The 21,753-nt window shown below is 37.8% G+C and overlaps 1 long non-coding RNA gene across 3 annotated transcripts in view; it reads left to right on the forward strand.

Annotated features, from left to right (window-relative positions):
* LOC132827808 (uncharacterized) overlaps positions 1–21,753 on the forward strand; it is a 54,356-nt gene that overhangs the window by 4,020 nt on the left and 28,583 nt on the right. For 2 of the 3 annotated variants that reach the window (XR_009646044.1, XR_009646045.1), the window contains exon 2: positions 4,804–4,989. This is a non-coding gene — a long non-coding RNA (uncharacterized LOC132827808). Of the gene's footprint in view, positions 1–4,803; positions 4,990–15,341; positions 15,529–21,753 lie in introns of those variants that run through there. The other variant, XR_009646043.1, reaches the window with a different exon arrangement.

Consider the following 21,753-nt stretch of genomic DNA (forward strand, 5'->3'; position numbering starts at 1 on the left):
ATAAAGCTCTCTAATGTTTCAACGATAATCTACATCTCTCACATGACTATCTCTTTCTAATATAGATTACCAATGCAGCTTCAGTTCCCTCTGCAACTAATGAACAAGCAGTAAAATCAATACCTGCAAAATGTGTATTTGTGTGCTTTTCTTGCAACAAATAGTGAATGGTATGCAGGCAGCAGAATGCTCAGGTGGGGGTGGGCTGCATGAACCCCCAGAGGCCAGTGTATTTGTCATTTGGCAAACCAAGATAGATGTAGAGCACAAATTCATCAAAGCTTTCTCCAAAAGGAACACAATTCTTGTTCCAGTGTTACACTCCATCTATCTAGAGTCTGAAAAATGAATAAATAATGAACTGTTCATGTCAGATTGCAGAAACAAGCAGCATGTAGTGGTACAAAATAAGAGCTAGATAAAGAACTCACAATATTTTTATAATGAATGCAATTGTTTAGTTCAATATTTTAGCGAGTTTCAGAGCTGTCATAATGTAATGTTTTGTCAAGATCCCAATTTTAAAATATTCAAATTCAATCACAAATAGAGAATTCAATAACATTTTTCAGTTTATATTTTCACCATTGCCTTAAGCATGGTCCAAACAGTAACATTTCAGTATTCCATACTAGCACAAATTCTATCTGACATTGCAGATGAAATCATTTTAAGTGTATTATAGCTGTGAGGAATGGGAGCATAAGTAAAGCATTTATTTAAAACAGAAGTACCGTATAATTAAACGTTTTCAACTTTCAAGTTCAGTACTAAACTCAAAGTATGATTTTGTTTTAAAAACGCAATCTCAGAATTTTGAGCGAGTGGCTTTGTCTACAAATAGCAGAGCAGCTCAAGTTATCGAGGTAATGTCAACACTGCAGTGCCGGTTCCTTTGTTTCTCCACCAGTGATAGAGCCAGGACCTAACATCTCATAAATTATATCCGTGATTGACAATGATGGCGCTGTTTGTAAACATAGGCAGGGATGCCAAATATTGTAGCCTATTAAAAATGAAATAGCTTCACAACAAAATGACCTAGAAGTACAGCATTTGGAATGCAGATGTTTTAATGTTAATCTTTAAATAGACAAATAGTTAAAGCGTACAACAGCTGTTACAGGTCTGGTATAGGAAGAAGCCAATGTTTTAATACATTAGTCTGATTATTGTTCAACTAAAACAATACTCCTTTTTCTTTTTATCCATCTTAATAAAGAAATCAATGCAGTCAGCAGTCTGTGATATAAATTGTCATCTGTTCGTCAGCTAAATAAAACATGAAACGTAATAGCTTTGCTGCATTAAAGGTATGAACTGTAGTTATTGGTTCAGTTAAAGTGAAGAAAATTTACAAACAGCTCTCTTTATAGACATTGCATTTATAAAATTATATTTAAAACATTTTTTATTTCTATTTAAACATTTCTACTCTTGATCATGTAAGCAAACAGCAGCTGTAATACTTTAACTGTTACCCATGAGAAAGAACTGAAATCAATTCTATGCACTACTCTGTCAATGATAATGTTCCTGCAATATGAGCAATTGTTGTACAACCTCCTTTATCCTTTGTGAAAAACTGAACTTTGACAGGCATGAAATGGTTTTCTTTATGTTAAAAACATACATCATCGAAGAGCTCCCTTATTTTATTTTATTGAACACATTTCTTTTCTGTTGAAATAATTCAGCTTTGTAATTGCTGCAAATTGAGATATGAACTGCATTTATTTGCAATGAATTATTTTCACCTTTATATTTCTGCATTGGGTCACTTCTGTTGCATGTGAAATTCTTGTCATTTGCACTTTTTATACCTCAGACCTATGATTTGAAATTAATTTCTTAAAAAGTCAACTACTGTTTTGATAACCCTAAAACCTACTACGTAGGCTCAATCAAAGGCAACATATTTGACTTAATCAAAACAAGTAAATTGCAATGAAACATAATCACAAATCGATTATGAACAAATCTGTTATCTTTTCAGAAATGGCTAAGAAAAGGCTTTATTGTACAAAAAAATTGTCTTTTAATGAAATGCAGTTTATCTATAATGAACACATCAGTGAAATTTTGTCATGTTAACTCTCTTATTGCTGAATTTATGGATTTTATAGGATACATATATTTTTTAGAGTCATATTTTGCTTTTCTTAGTTATTTCCTCATCACATCATACAGCATTCATTGGTCAAAGGGGTGTTAAACAGTTTGTTCCCCAGTTCCTGCCAATGTTCTTCTCTAATCAACTGTTAAGACAAGCACAAGTGTGCCTTGAGTTACTTGGCCTCTGACTTTGCTGCCTTCTCCTCTGGGAAAGCTTCTGCATCTCACAAGCAGTTTTCCTTAAAGGCTCAAACTAAATTTAGAAATTGATTTTTGCCAGCCTGAGTCGAATACTAGGTCTTGAAACTGGAAGTTACTACTCTCTTTTCTCAGTCTGCTAAATGGATTTCTAAGCTTCCAATTGTACACTAGTTATGGATGGAAGTGCACTGATTTTCTACATTGATGTTAGGGACATCTGCATTATTGGCAATCCTGACTACAACCAGCTTGGCTTGCAACGTTCATTAAACAAATGCAGCCTAAAGTCAGTCTTTCATCAAGGAATAGGTGCATTGAGATACCTGAAGTGTGTACCTGACAAGATGGATTGTTTTTCCTAGACTTTGAAATAAGTAGTCGCTGTATTGCCCTCCTCAAGGACTGTTTGTAAATGTCAGGAAATTGATTGAGATCACGTGCTGTTACCCTAAACTGTGCAAAGGTCAGACAAGGAAGTTGGAACCGATGCTCAGTAAGGTAGGTAAGGTGCCTGGGAGCAGAGGCTGGACAAGGAAGCAAAAGTATTACAATGAGACCCTGGGCAAAGTTTTGCAATTTGTGACAGTTCCAGTTGGGATGCCCCAAATACCCTCAGTAAGGAAGGATGAACTGGCTCCCTTTATCCAGGAGAAAGAGACCCAGTATTCTATCTTCAGGAATCTGGTTGGGGAGGGCAACATCATCCGGTCTGGAATTTCCAGTTTTATGATACACAGGGTGTAAGTGACAAAGCAAAGCTAGCTTGATTTTGTTCAAGGGTGACAGTTGGAAGCTCAATAATATACGAAGAAGGTTACATTGACATAACTTCTATTACTCAGGTCACTGCACACTACCTCTAAGTTTGTGAATGTTTGAACAAAAGTACAACTCATCTATGGCTCTCTAGTATAACCTTCACCATACTGAATTGGACCAGAAAATGAAGTTGGTCTGTGTTATATAGCTAAAAATATCTGGAGAATTTTGAAATTTCGGAATCAGATAGGATTGTGTGTTGTGCATTATAATGACTCAAGATTATGGATGAAATATTCAGAAGCCTGAGTGACATCAGCTATGGCAAGATCTGTGGTAGAATTGTGCTCGAAATATCATGAGGTCTAGCTTGACATTGGGATCAACCCACTGCACTTTTATGCAGCAGCAAGTTGCTAAATATAGCTTGTTAATGCCACAGTACACCTCATTAACATTCAGCTCTTATCAAATGCACTGCACAACTAGATGTGGAAAATTCTTCACATGGAAGTTGGAGCAAGTACCTGGCAAACTCAGTTTGTCACTTGTTCTGAGGGACCTCTGTTGGACATTGGGCACTCAGGACATGGTCCATGGGCAACAGCCACATGCATCCCACATGAGAACCAGGATCTGGAGTAGGCAGTTCAGCCTTCAAGCCTGCTCCACCATTTGATATGATCATGGCTAATGTCATCTTAGCCTCAACTTCATTTTCCTGCCCCGTCTCCATAACCCTTCACCTCATTACTAATTAAAAATCTGTCTATCTCCTCCTTTTAATGTCCCAGAAATCCAACACACTCTGAGGTAGTGAATTCCACAGACTCATTACTATTAAGAATAGTAATTTCTCCTCATCTGTTTTAAATGTGCTCCCCCTTATCCTAAAACTATGACCTCTTGTTCTAGATAAGGAAATATCCTTACTCCATCTACTTTGTCAAGCACCTTTAGCATCTTACATACCTCAATTTAGATCTCCCCTCATTCTTCTAAATTCCAGAGAATGTAGGACTAAACTGCCCAATTTGTTTTCGTAAAACAAACCCTTCATTGCTGGATTCAATCTAGTTAATCTCCTCTGAGCTCCCCAAGTAGGGGGACCAAAGTTTTACACAATACTCAAGGTGTGGTCTCAGTTATGTATAGTTGAGACAACACTTCCCTACTTTTTGCTCTATTCTTTTAGCAATAAATGCCAAAATTGAATTTGCCTTCCTTATAACCTACTGTAACTGCACACTAGTTTTCTGAGATTTATGTTCAACACCTAGATCTCATTGCACTGAAACACTCTGAAATTTCTCTCCTTTTCGATAGAATCCTTCATTGTAACCTACTTTCCCACCTACTTTAGTGTCACTTGCAAAATTTGGCTACAATATTTTCTATTCCCGCATCCAGGTCATTATGGACATTGGCTGCAGCCATGTACCAACCTCTAAGAACCCTCATGGTACATCTCTGATCCATTTATAGTGCGTGTTTGAACATTAATGCTCTGCCTCAGAGCTTCTCTGGCAACTATCACTGTAATGCTGTTGTGAGACTGCTATGCATGCAGGGGTACATCTCAGCTCTTCCAGTGGACCACGGTGCATCTCCAGCCAGTTTTCTTGCTGTCACTCACATGGTGTCTATCTGGATGAGTGGCCTTTTGAGCTTTGCCCCGAAGCCAGAGATACCAGGCTGACATTACTTCTGTTTTGCCTTGCTATTTAGCACAGAAACAAAACCAGGATGCTCAACATGATCACGAACAAGGCTCAACTAACGCAAGGGAGGTGGTCTTCACTCATGGGTGCTGGCACAGTTAATCAAGAATCACCTCCTATAACCATCCAGGAGTTGGACACAGTCATTCAGCAGCTCAAGGCAACCATTGTAAGGATACTCTCCTCATAAGGGGTGAGTAATAAAATTTTTCCAGCCTGCCACCTATCTTGACTCTTTCTGGACTATTGTGAGCCAAAGAAGATTTTCTAAGACTACAAAGGGATCTTGATCAAATGGGTCAATGTGCTGAAAAATGGTAGATGGAGTTCAATCTGGATAAATGCAAAGAATTGCATTTATGGTACAACAAACAATGGGCTGGGGTAGTGCTGTTGAATAGAAGGACCTAGATGTTCAGGCACATAATTCTTCGATATTTGCGTCACTCATAGACAGGGTGGTTAAAAAATATTTAGCATGCTTGCCTTTATTGCTCAGTCCTTTGAGTATAGGAGTTGCGAAGTCATGTTGAGGTTGTACAGGACATTGGTGAGGCCTCTTCTGGAATATTGTGTCCAGATCTGGTTGCCCTGTTACAGGAATGTTATTATTAAGCTGTAAAGTGTTCTGAAGATATTTATCAGGATGTTGCCAAGTATGAAAGGTTTCAGTTATAAAGAAAGGCTGGATAAGCTGGGACCTTTTTCACTGGAGAGTAGGAGGTTGAGAGACAACCTTACAGAAGTTTATACAATAATGAGGAGGATAAATAGGGTTAATGGTAGTTGTCTTTTCCCTAAGATGGGGTATTTCAAGACCAGAGGGCAAATCTTTAGGGTGAGGAAAGAAATTTAAAAAATACACAAGGGGCAATTTATTTTCACAGAGGCTGGTTCGCATGTAGGATGAACTTTCTGAGGAAGTGGTGGATGTGGGTACAATTACAACACTTAAAAGACATTTGGATAAGTACATGAATAGGAAAGGTTTGGAGAATATGAGCTAGGACAAGGCAGGTGGGACTTGTTTAGTTTGGGATTATGTTCAGCATGGACTGGTTGAACTGAAGGGTCTGTGTCCAAGCTGTATGACTGTAAGAGTGGTAGGTATTACAGGAAGTGATAGTGGGTGGCACTGCTGTTACTTCTGGTGTAGATGGAGTGGTATCTTTCCCCATTAGGGAGAGTGATAGAGCATGAGCCTTAAGATACTAATAACAAAAAAATACAAACAGTAAAGCACAGACACATTCCTGAGATGAAGAAGGATTCTCAGAAGAAGATAAGCCAATTATGGTTAACCAAGGAAATTAAGGATGGAGGTATCCTGGGAAGCTGCTGAACTTGGAAGCATTGTTTGTGTTTTACTCTCTTAGTTTTACATTCAGTTAAATAATTATTGAATGCTCTGAGAAAAGCATCCCTGTCATAAGAAATAAGTCAATATACCTCAGGATCTGCTGGAAGATGTTTGCTTTAACTGGTGACTTCGGAATTCAAGCAAGATGCAATACCATGTGCCTGTACATGTAGTCATAGAGATGTACAGCATGGAAACAGATGCTTCTGTCCAACTCATCCATGCTGACCAGATATCCTAACCTAATCTAGTCCCATTTGCCAGCACTTGGCTCAGATCCCTCTAAACCCTTACTATTCATATACCCATCCCGATGCCTTTTAATTGCTGTAATTGTACCAGCCTCCACCACTTCCTCTGCAGCTCATTCCATACATGCACCACCCTCTGTGTGAAAAAGTTGCCCCTTAGGTCCCTTTTATATCTTTCCGCTCTCACCCCAAACCTATGCCCTCTAGATCTGAACTCCTCCATGCAGGGAAAAGACCTTGTCTATTTATCCTATCTCCCTCCCCCCCATGCCCCTCATCACTTTATGAACCTCTATAAGGTCATCCCTCAACCTCTGACTTTCCAGGAAAAACCTCTCAGCCTCTGACACCACAGCCTGTTGAGCCTCTCTCTATAGCTCAAATCCTCCAACCCTGGCAGCATTCTTGTAAATCTTTTCTGAACCCTTTCAAGTTTCACAACATCCTTCCTACAGGCATCATTCAATGCTTCCATTAAAATGTGGTAATCCCCATTGAAGTGGTAATTGAATTGGCAAATTCCAAGTTTTTTAAAAAATTTAACCCTTAACTGTGTCTGTCTATGAACATGAGTGGGGGTTACAATCAAAGAAGATTGGGTTTAAATCATTGACATTAGATTGCCATATGGTTTAGTTTTGTTCTGCTAAAGTTACCGTATTAATAATAATTTGTTATTTTCTCTTTAAGTTAAAACTTGGTGTCAGACATCTGATCTTCTTAAGGTCTGGTTACGAATAATTTTAAGGTTCTTTAAATGTTTTACTTTCACTGTGTTGCAAAGTCAGTGATAGTGAGTCTGACTTGGTCTGGCTTGCTATCCTTTTATCATAACAACAACATTACTTCTCTATGGGTGGAGGCATGTAACAGACCATGTTGTTTTCCCAATGAACTGGAAAATGCAAGTTGAGCCCTGCTAAATAGGTAAAGACATCGGGGATGAAAATCAAGTGAGATTGTGTAATGTAGCTACACAAGATTTTTACTGTATGAATGTTCAGTTGGTACATGGAAACGTAAAACAAATTCTCCACATTTGTGCACATTACCTAAGGACCTGAAATGATGCTTAAGTTCCTCACTCCTTCACCTGTTACAAATCTCTGATGTGCAGCATCAAATGCAGGACTGTTGAGAGATACGGGATACCTCAATAAAACCTGGCTGATTATACCAGTTATGAAGCCTTAAAGTGCCACTCAGAAGAGGTATAATGTCTGCACAAGGGCCACTATTGAGTAGACATTGATCTTTTGAAAATGAGATTCAGATGTTTGGACTGCGAAGGTGGAGCATTTCAATGTTACTCATAAATCATGTCCCACATCATTACACTGCTGTGCCCTGTAAAAAAAACTCACTCAACAAGGGAGGATGCTTTTCCAGAGGAAGAGATGGCAACCCAAGATGTTTCCACCAATCAAATGGGGAAGGCAATAGAGATGACAGAGGCCAAGATTTTGCAGATGGACATGAGGAAACCAGGGCAATACTGAGATGAGGTGGACAGGCCCATGACAATCTAAGAGCTAACAGATCTCAGTCTGACTGAGTTACAGCTGATTTCCAAGATTCTGGGTTCCAATGTGTGCAAACTGTTACTGTTTATTTTAATTAACATTGTTTTTGTTGGCTTAAAAAAGTGTTTCATGTTCGCTCTTACAGGAGTCAATCAGTCTTTAAAGACATAGGCATTGATCTAATTGCATGCAGTGGTACCTGCGTAACATTGCATACTCCTGTGACCTTTGTCTCCTGAGGGAAGAATGATTATGTGCCTTGGCTCAAGAAGGCTCATATATGTACTACTATACATTGAAAACCATATGCTGCCTTACGTTGACTTGGATGCACTCATGTCATCCTGATACCTGTTCTAAATAGGGACAAAGTGTTTCTGAGAGCTCTGTTAGCTGGAAATAGCAACCTGCTCCAAATATCCAGCATCATTGGACCATTGTGGGTGCTCCTACCTTTTCTGAGTGCTTTTATTCTGCAGACAGACGGGAGTATTGAGTACCATCCTGATTTGTTGATGAGCATTTTATGAGCATCCATGCCTTTGCCAATTCCTCAAGCTTTCCTAGTAAAGAATTAGCAACTGCTTTGTCCTGCTACTGGCAGAACATTAACAGCATGAAATGACTGCTACACTTTCGGTACACATGTTCCATGAAGCTTGCACACAATCCTCCTCTCTGACATCCCTCTGCATTCATGCAGTTACAGTGCTTGATTCCTTTTGAGTGTCACTTTTCTGTAACTGTATTGTGCCACAGTAGATCATTCATGCTTTGCTGGCACTGGAGCTGGGATCTTCTGTGGGCCCCACAGGAGCGAGGCTGCAAACTCCTCCAGACACCTTGATCCTCCTGTCGCTTTCCCTGGGAATAGTTCCTTACATTTTTCCCAGAGTATCTGGAGGAGAACCTACAGTATTGCTGAAAGTGGAGCCATTCACAATCATGTCTGTGATATCTCTGGGTGGCAAGGGAAGAGGAGCATGTTGGGGGTGGCGGAGGCACTGATAGATGCTGATGGATGCTCCTAACTTGCAATGGGCAATCTGACTACTTTAAGTATTGCACCAGGAGTTTCGATCCCAGAAAGTCCTGGTTGGATGAGAAAGTTCCTTTGTTGCACGCATTTCGCTAAACTCTTTGTGCATGCATACATATGAACTTAGAATAATGTAATCACACAAGTAAAGCCAATCTGCCTCCCAGCAGAAGTCATATATGCTTCCACAGCCAAGGCTGAACTCAGACTTCATAATGGAAGGCTATGCCTGTAATGTTGAATATTGCAACATTATGGATTCTTTTGAGAAAATCAGAAAGGTTAGATCAATACTTCAAAATGATTTTCAAATGCCTATTTTGCCTAATCCACTCTCTTACCAATATCTCCTCACAGCTTGCTACAGTCTTCAGAATTATTTATTATATCTCCTATTTTAGCATAATGTGTATATTTGGTCATCATTCCCTCCAGCCTGACAGCCAGATCATTGATGCACACAATGAACAACAATGGACTCAGATTAGAACTTTATGGGTCAACGTTACCCACTTCCTACTAGTCTGGAAAAACTGCACTCAATTCTTTATGTGTCTTTTCTCCTTTCTTAGTAGTTGTGTAATCCTAATAGTTTTAATAATTTCCAATAGTTCTGTATGGTACCTTGCTGAAAGCTCTCAGAAAGTCCACATACATCGTAACTGCAGCATTTTCCCATTCCAAATATCACACTCAATCAGTTTTGTCAAGCCAAATCTTTCCTTCTAAAACTTCTCTATTTGTCAACTCTATTTATTTCTCTTCATCTAAATATTTAGTAATTTTACCATCAATATTAAAGAATAAATTACCTCCATCACTTCTGCCCTAATTTATTCCAGTATTCCCTGCAGATCGATGGATGCATCCATTGGATCCTTGAAATGTGTCCCTTTATATTGTTCAAACTTCTTTAATACTTTCCTGTTTACTATTATATCTCTCTCGAACAAATTAACATTCACCTTTCCTAGTATCTTCCTCTTTATTAAAGAAAGGTGTAGAATACTTTTGATGAATCCCTGTCAAATTTATTATTTTCTATGCATTTACATTAACACAAAATAATGATTTGCCTGTTTGCTTGGTGCAAACATTACACCCAAACTCATGGAATAGAATAACATTTATGACATTGGTAATGATTGGAATTTAATCCAGGTGAAAGTATGGATCATTAATTTGTTGTTTGGTCTAATGTATTAAAATAAACCACAGGCATTCTTTAAAATATGTAGGAATTTATCAGCTCTAGTGGACACAAGTATCATTGCCATGATGTATAGCATGATTTATAACACATTTCTCACTTCAGCTACAAATATAGAAATATTATTCCTAACTGCAGGCAATAAATAACTTTTTAGAAATAAAAGTTGGAAGAATTGCATGAAAAACTAATAGAGAACTATTTTCATAAATCAGAAACATGTTATTTAAAATAAAAAGCCATAGAACAGGTAAGATGCAAGTACATTAAGATTAATTTTCTTCTTGTTACACCGAGTAAACAATATCTGGCTGTGAATATATTAAATCTCGACTTATTACTGCTTTCATATGCAGTAAGAAGAATGAACTAAGACCAAAACCAGTCATACTGACCGATTTTGCAGAACATGAGACTAATTTTCAGTTTCTGTCTTGCAACTTTTGATCCACGACTTCATGAGCTGCCACTTCAGGTGCATGCCACTGCTGTTGTTTATCGCCATTCCTGTCAGGACATCTGCTGTCATGGTATGCCACAGTCATCTGTCTTGTGTCAACCTCACACATGCACTATAACTTATCTGAAGTCACCTTGTGATACCTATCATCTAATTATGTTCAGGTCAACCCTTTTTACAACTGCTTTCCTCTTTATCCTCATGAGGAGATTTCTCTGGCTTTTTTAGTTCTGATCAAATGGTCAAAATTTTGACATTTCCTTTTCCATATGTCACTTTATAGAGTTTGCTTTCAAGTAGTTCTTCATATGCTTGTTATCTGCATTTGCATAGGGAAGTGGATAGAATATAGCATCTTATGAATTACTTCTTTTACAAACTGAATTTTATTGTTAACATCCTTCATCTTTACAAAATTACTTCTGGCTATCTTTATCTTTCTAACTTCTACATCACATGTGCCATCTTTCCTGTTTATCCTCAGCCCTAAATAGACAAACCTATTTGTTCCATTCTGACATCATCCATTTCAAACTTCGCATCTTATCTATTTCTTCTAACGGCCATTGTTTGGGTCTTTTTAGTTTTCGTATTCAACTCATATTCTAAACTTGTAGATTTTACTTGATCTACAATGTTTTGTAGAGCCTCTTTGATTTAACAAGTATTAATATGTTATCAACATTTTGCACATTTGTCAAGTTCTTTCCTCCAATCTTTACCCAAGAAATGTATCTACTTCACTGAATATTTGTTCTGTATATAAATTGAATAATTTTGTTGCACTTCTCTTCACTTGAAACATTTCTAATTATTCCTGTTTTACCCCGATGCTCATTAGTTGATCCCAATATAGGCACTGGAAAAATCTCACACCTTCACTGTCATTATCAAATTTCAACAATATTTCTATTGACTTTAGTCACAAAACATTTTCAAACAATATTTCATTATCTATGAAGCATATATAAACATTCTTGCTTACTTCTAGATTTTATTGATAATTGAAGAAAATTCAGTAGCAAATATTTGGACAGGAAATGTAAACGAATTGTATGATGATCCTCATCAAGGGAGTCCTCAAGATACTGAGGCAAATGGTGCTTTGAAATTGATAGTACAGAAAAAGCTCCAGCAGTAGATGAAATAACAACAAACCATCTAAAAGGTCTTATAGAAACTGTAATTTGTGATTAAATATAGACTAAAGGGTACATTTCAAGTGACTTACGACATTCATTATTTAAGCAACCTAAGAAAGTAATGAAGTGCAATAATTTTAGAACCATAAGCTCAATGAGTCATCTCATTAAACTGATTTTGAAACTCATAATAGAAATAGTAACACATTTGCAGTAGACATTGGTGAAACACTGTCTGAATTTAGACTTGAATTAGGAACAAGAGTCAGGTATTTAACATAAGAACAATCTTCAATAGATACCTAAAAGTAAACAAGAACAATTACACATGCTTCACAGACTATGAAAAATATTCAATCTTGTTAATGACACAACATTAATAGACCTGTTGCTGAAATGTGACATTGACTGTAAAGATTTATTAGTTGTAGGAGTCATAGCAAAATTTCAAGTCTCTCCTGCTCAGAATTCTACTGGCTCAATATCTACTCTGAAACCTTGCCTTCAGCTTCTTCCACTGTGACATCTGCTACCACTCCAACATTCCTGACAGTTATAGGGAAAATGCCGAGAAACATGATATTCCCATTGCCCATACAAAATATTGTAAAGTATTTACAGTGCAGAACCAGGCCAGTTGGCCTCACAGGTCCAAGCAGTTATTTATGTCCACATAAGCCATCTCCCACTCTTTATATAACCTAACCAACATACTGTTCTATTCCTTTCTCCCTCATGAGCTTTAAAACTTTCCCTTAAATGCAACAATGCAAGTTGCCTCAACTTCTTTTTCTGTGATATAATTTGCCTCAACTTTTTTGTGGTCACATTTTCTACATTCCAGCAATTCTGTTGTTAAGAAGTTTTTTCTGAATTCCCAGTTATACTTATTAGTTACTATCTTATATTTATGACCATAGTTATAGTTTCATTGTCAGGTAGAAATTACTCAGTCCAACTTATCAAATCCTTTAATAATTTTTAACATCTCTATCAGTTCATATCTCGGCTTTCTTTTGTCCAGACAAATTAGCCTGTATTTTGATAGATACAACTTTTCAGTTCCAGTATAATTCGAATAAGTCTATTTGCATGTTATTGCAATTATTTCCTTTTTTATAAGATGGAGCCATAAATGTGCACGATACTCCAAGTGTTCTCCAATGAAGGTACTGTGCTAATTTAACATAAATGCACTGTTTATTAATTCTACCCATCTGGAAATGAACACTAATGCCGTTTTCTTTATTTTTGGCCTTACTAAGCTACATCGCTCCCGAATGCATCACCTCACATTTAAGAAGATTATTGTTCTGCCCATCTGATCAGACTGTTTATATCATCCTGTAGTGTAAGGCATACCTTCTCCCTCTTTGCTACACCAACTATTTTCATGTCACCTGCAAACTTATTGATTAAACCACCTACATTAATATCTAGATCATTAATGAAAACGAAAAACAGCAAATGACCCAGCACTGAGCACTGCAGTATGCCACTGGACACAAGCTTCCACACTGTAAGGGCTTAATTAGACTGCACCTTGAGTACTGGTGCAGTTTTAGTTTCCTTATTTAGGCAAAGGTATTATTGCCAAAGATTGAGTGCAATGAGGGTTCATCTGACTGTTCCCACATTGGTGGGACAGGCCTACAAAGAGAGATTGGGCAAACTTGACCTGTATTCTCATGTTTTGAAGAATGATCTCTTTATAAAGTTCTCAAAAGGATAGACTGAGAAGATGCAGGTAAATTGGTTCCCATGACTGACAACACAAGTAAAAATTAGGGAATTGTCACTTCAGTCCAAGGTGAGGAGAAATTGTTTTTAATTGGGGTGTTGTGAACTTTTGGAATTCCCTATTGTGGAGAGCTCTGAAGGCTCAGTCTTTGAATATGCCTAAAGTAGAGATTGATGGATTTCTTATTGCCAATGGCAGATGGGTGGCACAGTGGTTGGCACTGCTGCCTCACAGCGCCAGAGACCCGGGTTCAATTCCCGCCTCAGGCGAAAGTGTGGAGTTTGCACATTCTCCCTGTGTCTGCGTGGGTTTCCTCCCACAGTCCAGGTGTGCAGGTTAGTTGAATTGGCCAAGCTAAATTGCCCTTCGTGCTAGGGGTAAATGTAGGAGAATGGGTCTAGGTGGGTTGCGCTTCAGCGGGTCGGTGTGGACTTGTTAGGCCGAAGGGCCTGTTTCCACACTGTAAATAATCTAAACAAAAGGGATTATTGAAATGAGATCAGTGAAGGGCATTGAAGTGTTTGATCAGCAATGATCATGTTGACTGGTGGGCTTGATGGACTTAAGGCCCTATTCTTGTTCCTAGGATCCTAAAACATACATGTTGTGCAATTAAAACACCATGGCACTTAGATTAGAACAATATTCAATCCTTCCTCAGCAATCTCACCTCAAAAGATATCAGAGCCTTATTTTCCAAGGAGCATGTGGCTCCTTATTATTCTTGCCAAAATGTACCTTGTCACACTAATTATTTTAAAGTTCAATTACAAATTAAGCAAACATTCTGCAACCATATGCCTTCTGCATTTTCTCATTTTCTATATTATCGCTACCCCACAAATTTGATGTCCCCTTCACATTTGTAATTACACTTCCAATTTTCATGCCCAAATCATTTATGAAACTGGTGAATATTCTCATCAATAATCAGAAACGGATAATTTTGGAACATCACTTCACAGTTGCCAAACTGAAAACTAGTTTGACCCTGATTCTCCGTTTTTTTTATTTTAAAGGCATAGCTTGCTATCCCTTCTGCTCCTTGTCTCCTGACCTCACATGTTCTGACCCTGGTCATAAATCTGCAGTGCAGTTCTTTATCATTGTAGCAATGAACTGCCTAAGGGCAGGTCGTCTTTAAATCTTTCCACATTCTTGATCTTGCACTTTCCGCATCAATTGCTCATAGAAGTTTTCTATTTTCAATTTCAAGTTATCCAACATCATTGTTTTTGTTTCCTTTCTTGATCCATATCCCTTTAATCTTCCTTAAATTATGTTAAACTGCAATACCTGCCAGACCTGAACTTTATAAACATTTCAATTATACTTGATGCTTCATTCCAGATTGTTAACTTTAGTTTCCCTGTTAAATATTGGATACAGAGTACATTGTTTTCTAGGGAAAGTTTTTTTGAATTATTGTCCTTTTATATTTTTATTTGAAAGCTGTATTTATTGTTTATGCAACCAATCTGACTTTTAGTCTTGTTTCCTATTTCTTTTATCTTCAAATTTGTTATTTCACAAATCCCTCCCTTGTCTTACTTGTTGAAATAAGTCAAATTGAGACATGCTGTTCTTTTCAAACAAGTTGTGAGCATACAGTACATGACCTACACTGGTGAAATTGTCAACTGCATTGTGTATGAATTATATTTAATGGGTAGTTTTCCACAATTTATTTTTCCTTATCTAAATAGACCAATATCAAGAGACAGAATTTACATTAGCACAGACTAATTTTTTTTGGTTGGGAAAAAAAGTGCTTGTTTGTACTTATGTTTTTGGCATTATTTTTACTGTTCTGTTTTAGCTCTCTTCATATCATGTATCCATGGCAAGCTGAAAGGATGAGCAAGAAATATACTGTCAAGCCTCAGTCAGTTGAGTATTTGGTGCTTTTGACATTGGTCCACTTACAATCTCACAAAACTGCTTCATGGCAATGTATGCTCCTATTCTTTCTCAGACCAACTGTCATCTACTTGACAATATCACTGTAATCAGAAAATTTGCTATGTTAGACTTTGTAGAACCAAATTAAAGTTCTTCACCTTTCTTGTTATTGTTGTGAATGTTTTTTTCTTTAATGCTCTCAGCTATGAAACATGTTTTACAAGTTACCTCCAGCATATTGTCCATTCAAAATAGTTAGACGAATCGTTGTATTAAAATTGCAAACATTGGAATATTGTATAAATGCTTTAAGCGTTTGCTAAACGTTTAAGCGTTTGAGAAACTTGTGAGGTCTAAAGAAGAGAGCATAGAGCATTGACCACAATTCATTCATTCATTCCTCTTATCCTTTAGTTGAACATCATGCATATTTTTGCCACACATTAGATAATGTGTCCTTTTCTCCCAAATAAGCCCAACTTAACTCATTGCATCATATTTAGTTTCAGAGCTCAGCAATTTTTTTTTGAGGCTTCAGTCTTTTACTATGTAAAAAAATCGGTTAATGATGCCAGTTACTCAACTTCCTGATGTCAACATAAGTTAGTGGTTTCTTGTAGGTCAACTCAAACGACAGCAGCACTGAGTTCTGCATGCTGGATAACAGTACTGATCTCTGTGGTTCTCAAAGTTTCCAGGCCACTGCAATAATAAGCAGCTAATCTTGGTCAAGTCCACTGATCTCTGTCTAGTAGGGAAGCATCATCGGTTAGATTCATTGGCACCAATCCTTTTTACTAGTATCAGTCTAAGTTCTACCATGTGAAGAATGATGCCCACATGAACTCTTCAGTAGAAGATAAAGTCAGTCTTAATGAACAATAAATAGGTTTATTACATATTACTCAGCAACTAGTTACAGTGGGCTAAGTTTTATGATGCAAATTCAGAGAATGCTGGAGAAACTCAGCAAATCTGGCAGTGCCTGTGGAGAGAGAAAAACAGTTATCATCTCAAGTCCAGTTTGACTCTTTTTCTGAACTTCCATTCAAACTGGTCTCAAAATTTTAACACTAGAAGTTGGACCTGAAAGCCATCTGGAACATCCCAAGTATCCGCTTGCAATAAGCCTCAATAGTCTAGTACCTTAATTATTTCATTTGGTTACCTACTGCATGCTGGATAACAGCTCCCTGCCCTGCCCCCATTCCAACTCTAGGAAAAGGACACCAAAGTTGGTTGGAGCTTTGAAACATGCAGTAAGGCATTAATGCTAACTTTATTGGCCACTGCCTCTATCCTCAGCCCCAATGGGCGTGAAATATCCTTCTCTGTGTCCATGCAGTGGCACAGATTTTAGAAATAAGTGGAAAACCAATTTTTTCACAGTCAAAATAATGAAAGGAAATCTGATCATAATATATTTCATATCATATCTGATTTCCATTTTCAGTGTGATATCATTGATGTTTTAAGATATATTATGAATTAGTTTTTTCTGCTCCTTGAATTTCATAAATATGTAGCTGTCAGTTGCCTCAATGGGTCCAGTTATAAGGGCTATAGCAAGAAACACAAGATTAGATCGTGTCACCCATTACACACACTCAAAAGGAAAGAGAAACAAGAATGGCATAGATATTAAGAGTTAAAGAGACATAACATTTTGAATAATAAAATATGGTAGTGGAGTCACAACATGGGCAAACAGTTTAATTTGTATGACTGTAAAAAAGATTCATGTAGAGAAGAGGATGCCAGGTTAAGTTAAATATGGTTAGCAGTACATATGTTGAGGATGGGGATTTATTGAAAACTGTAAGGAAGCTGCAAAGAAAATAAATAGTTTGGTTGCAACATTTAAGAGGCATTTGGATGGGTATATGAATAGGAATGATTTGGAGGGATATGGGCCGGGTGCTGGCAGGTGGGACTAGATTAGGTTGGGATATCTGGTCGGCGTGGACAGGTTGGACCGGAGGGTCTGTTTCCTTGCTGTACATATCTATGACTCTGACTCTGTCTCCTCTACAGGAAACTACCAACTAGATTTTCCTCTTGCCAAAATTCCTTTCAGGGCATGCAGAGAGTTTTTGATCTGGTTGTCGCACTTATTGCTACCTGTAAGAAATGAAGCAATGGAAAATACTGCAAATGGTGATATTTTTGAAATTATGTTTTGGCTTCACCAGAGAATGGTCATGACCTGATCAGCATTGGTGCTTGGACATATTCTGGTAAAATTATGGGGCTAGTTGGGGTGCACACCTCCATACAATTGCATTGCATAAATACACGAGAAGACTTGTGACTCAATGCTTTATTGAATATCACTGGTTTCCCAAAATCCAACCTTTGACTTTCTTTATTATCAGCATGTAATGAAATTTAGCCAGCAGAATTCATTGCTGATGAAATTTGCATTTTTTCATTCACATTAACCTGTATGAATGATCAATTATAAGCTTAACATGAAGAGGAATTGCTTGCAGGTATATACATGCCAGTCCTTTTTTTTTGCGAAAGGAAGGAAATGTTGCCAATTGGAAAAATTATATAACTCGCTGCAGTTGTTCTCTCGGAAATTAATTTAATTGTTTAGTCATACAAACAACATGTTAGGTTGATGCACCTGCATATTGCAAAACCAACCATTGTGGCTGATGTTCCTGCTGGCAGTCTTTGGAAAATACCAAAGCAAATGTTATCATGGTTTTTCTGGCTTTCACTGGCAAGGCAATATTTCCCCTCAGGTCGAGAGATCCCCTGTGGAGCACATAGCACAATTAGATTTCAGCTGCTGAGTGAATCTGAATAAGTGCACTATTGCTGCTCTGTGAAGTTGAAGTTGTGCTATGGTTGATATATTCAGCTTACTGGGTAATGGTGGAGGTTCTCCTGTTTCCTTGACATCCTAAAATTCCACTTTCTCTTCTTTCACATGTCAAATATAGATTTTTATTTTGAAGTGAGCACCCATCAAGTAAAGTGGGAAATGCGAGCAGTGCTCAAACATTCCCATTACTGAATAGAAAACACAAAGAAGCTTGAAATTTATTGCAAAAGTTTGCCAAAAGTATTGAAATTAAACAAAGACATTGCTTATATCCTTCAATAATATTTCATTCTAAAGGTGCAGCCTAATACTGGAAAAAAAATGTCTCTTATAAGGTTCTTAAAAGCTGTCCATTATACACCAGTATGACACGAGAAAACAGATGAGGAAGCATACAGGAATATTTTACTATATTAAAGGCACAAGTTATTGTTGTACTATTCCAAATAGTCTGGAGAATACTGGCTGAATTTTACTAGCCTTCATGGCTTAGATTTGGCAAAATAGTGCAAAAAATGCCTTGTAATTTGGAAAGGGTTGGTGGCCTGCACGACACATTCCTGCTTCCATGCCATTTTGCATGTACCCATCAGGAGCTTATGGGCCACTTCTCAACTCTGGACAGGGAATTCAGAGAAAGAACTCTTTTTTGAACATGACATGAAGATGTGCATTGGTGGCAATAGCCACACCATTGCAATGCTGTCCCCTGACCTCAACAACACCCACCTCCACACCCACCTCATGTGGGTTTGTCTAACTGGACCTGACAACCTCTGATCCTACTTGCCTGGTCTTCAATGTATCCTTATTCCTTCCAAGTGCTCAGCAATGGGCATTGCTAGCAGTGGTGTTACTGAGACTGCTCTTGTACTGCCACCACTTTTACTAGGACGGTTTTTCTGACTCCAGTCTCTTCTGACTGGCACTAACAAAATGAAAGCCCAGGTACCTGTCACAACTTGTCAATGTGTTTCAGAACAAAGAAGGGTCTCTGGATTCAAAACATTAACTCTATTTTACTCATAACAGAAATTGTCAGACTTGCTAGAATTTTTTCTAGCAATTTCTGCTTATGTCACATAAAACATAGAAAGACTAGAACTTGTATATAGGTCAGAACATGGAGTTTTCTAGCCTTGCTTTCATGAGGAATCCATACTTAAGCATTGTAGCAGCAAGTAGAAACACCTTTCTAGGGTAGATGGTGGTTTCTCAGAAGACCTGAAGACCTTCAAGTTAAGCTTGAACAATTGCAAGGTTGAAGAACACTGCAACAAATATCCTGAGGAGACTTTCAGAATACAACAAACTAAAGTATCCAAAGTGGGAGCATGTCCACACCAGCCAAATTGCACCTATCCTAGTACATTCTTGGATGTGATTAAAACCTCAGCCGCTTTTCAGTTAATCCTAGCAGACTTTGAAGCTTATTTTAGTTCTGAAAACTTTATTAATGAACATGCCTGATTCAACAGAGTTTCCCGCAGCCAGCACTCAGTATACTCCATTGAGGACTTATGTAATGTGAATAAATCATGCAATAATGCATAATTGAGGAATGAGCTTTAAATTCTTGACAGCAGACATCATGGTTTCCTGCAGTCTGAACACAGTTTGGTTCTAGAACAAGCAGTCCAGTATATGAGAAAAACTGGGAAGGGTCTGAAAATTGGAATGATTCAGCACAACTGTAAGTCTCAGCCTAAGCTCATTAGTTGACTAGGCTCAGGTTGTCCACCATACCCAACAAAAAGTCCATTAAGGTCATGGAAAAAGTGGGAACCAGCTTTTGGCATTCCGGTGCAAGAAGACATCACACACAACAAGATTATCTCTTAGAGGGTGTCCAGTGTTTTCATTGTGATAGATGTGGTCATTTCAGAAATTTGCAATATAAGGTAATCTCTTAAAAGTAAATATAAAAGATTATTTCCCCAATGAAGGAGAATCCAATGAATTGAACAATAGGAAGAAAAAAGATTTTGAGTACTGTTTTAAAATAAGGGATTGTCCTTTTATGACCAAGAGGAGATAATTTTTTTTTATCAGAGGCTGAGCAGCCTCACTGACTCAGAAGCGTAGAGGTGGTGTCATTGAATGTTTTAATGTGGAGATAAATTTTTGTTAGGCAATGGAATCACATGTTTTCAGGAGTAGATGGGAACAAGGAATTTGGAAAGCAAACAGACCGGCCATGATCTTATTAAATGGTGGAGCAGGTTTAAGATGCTAAATGGCTTACATCTACTCTTAATTCATATGTTCAGATGGAAATTAGACTTTTTTGATCAAATGGATTTTATTGGCACTACAGCAGAAGATGATGATGTAGATCAGGATTATTGATCAGGAAATTTGAAAGTAAAGAATTCTGATCCTAAACATTTCTTTGATTTAAGAGAAATTATAACTGTGTTGCATGACAATTTAAAATGACTTCACACAGCATGCCTTTTGGTCATCAAACTGAAAATCTAAGGTCTGGGAAGTCACATCCTTTTAGTAAAGGACTTTTTCAAGCAATACCTTCTACAATGGTAAAATATTACAGAGTCAGTTTACATCTGACAGATTCAGAATCAATTCTTATTGATTTAGCAGGTGTATGTCAACCAGGGTCAACCAGGATCATGGTTATATCTCATTTTGTGATGAATTACCTAAACCGTTTCAGGAAATGAGCTCCTCATCTAAGGAGGATTTCTTGCAGTTTTTTCAGCCTATTGAAACCTTAGCATAAGAATGTTGGATAATTTTAATTTGAAAACATGTTTCTATTTTTCCAAACATTTGATCAGTCTTGGATACTCTTCCAGGGATATTAGAAGATAAAGACCCTCTTTCATCAGAGATTCCTAAACAGAAGACACATCCAGCATTTGAACCTGATCGCATATTATTCAGGCCCTGGTTTCATCACTTACATCCTGTGTTACCTACCTCTTTATTCCTTGATGCGGATCATCAATTCCCTCTAACATTCTTCCAATCAGATGAGCAGAATTTCTCACCTTCTATAGTAATACCAGCTTCAGGGACCAACAATTTTGGCTGCTTGTTTGCTCATTGGTTAAGACTGCTGCCTCACAGTGTCAGGGACCCAGGTTCAACTCAACCTTTGGGTGACTGTGTGGAGTTTGTACGTTCTCCCCATGTCTGCATGGGTTTCCATCAGGGATCCGGTTTTCTCCCACTGCCCAAAGATGTGAAACTTATGTGAAATGGCCATCTAATTGCCCACAGTGTTCAGAGTTGTGCAGGCTAGGTTGATTGGCCATGGGAAATCTAGTGTTAGAAGGATTGGGTAAGGGATTGGTCTGGGTGGGATGCTGTTCGGAGAGTCAGTGTGTACCAGTCGGGCCGAATGGTCTGTTTCCACACTGTAGAGACTGTATTCTATGATTCTAACATAAAAGCACTACATTTGACAATTGAAAATGTGATGGAAATTAAAGTACCTGCAGCTTGACAAAAGTGGTTACAATGATAA

The sequence above is a fragment of the Hemiscyllium ocellatum genome, chromosome 25 (assembly GCF_020745735.1).
Source record: "Hemiscyllium ocellatum isolate sHemOce1 chromosome 25, sHemOce1.pat.X.cur, whole genome shotgun sequence".
Classification (NCBI taxonomy): domain Eukaryota; kingdom Metazoa; phylum Chordata; class Chondrichthyes; order Orectolobiformes; family Hemiscylliidae; genus Hemiscyllium; species Hemiscyllium ocellatum.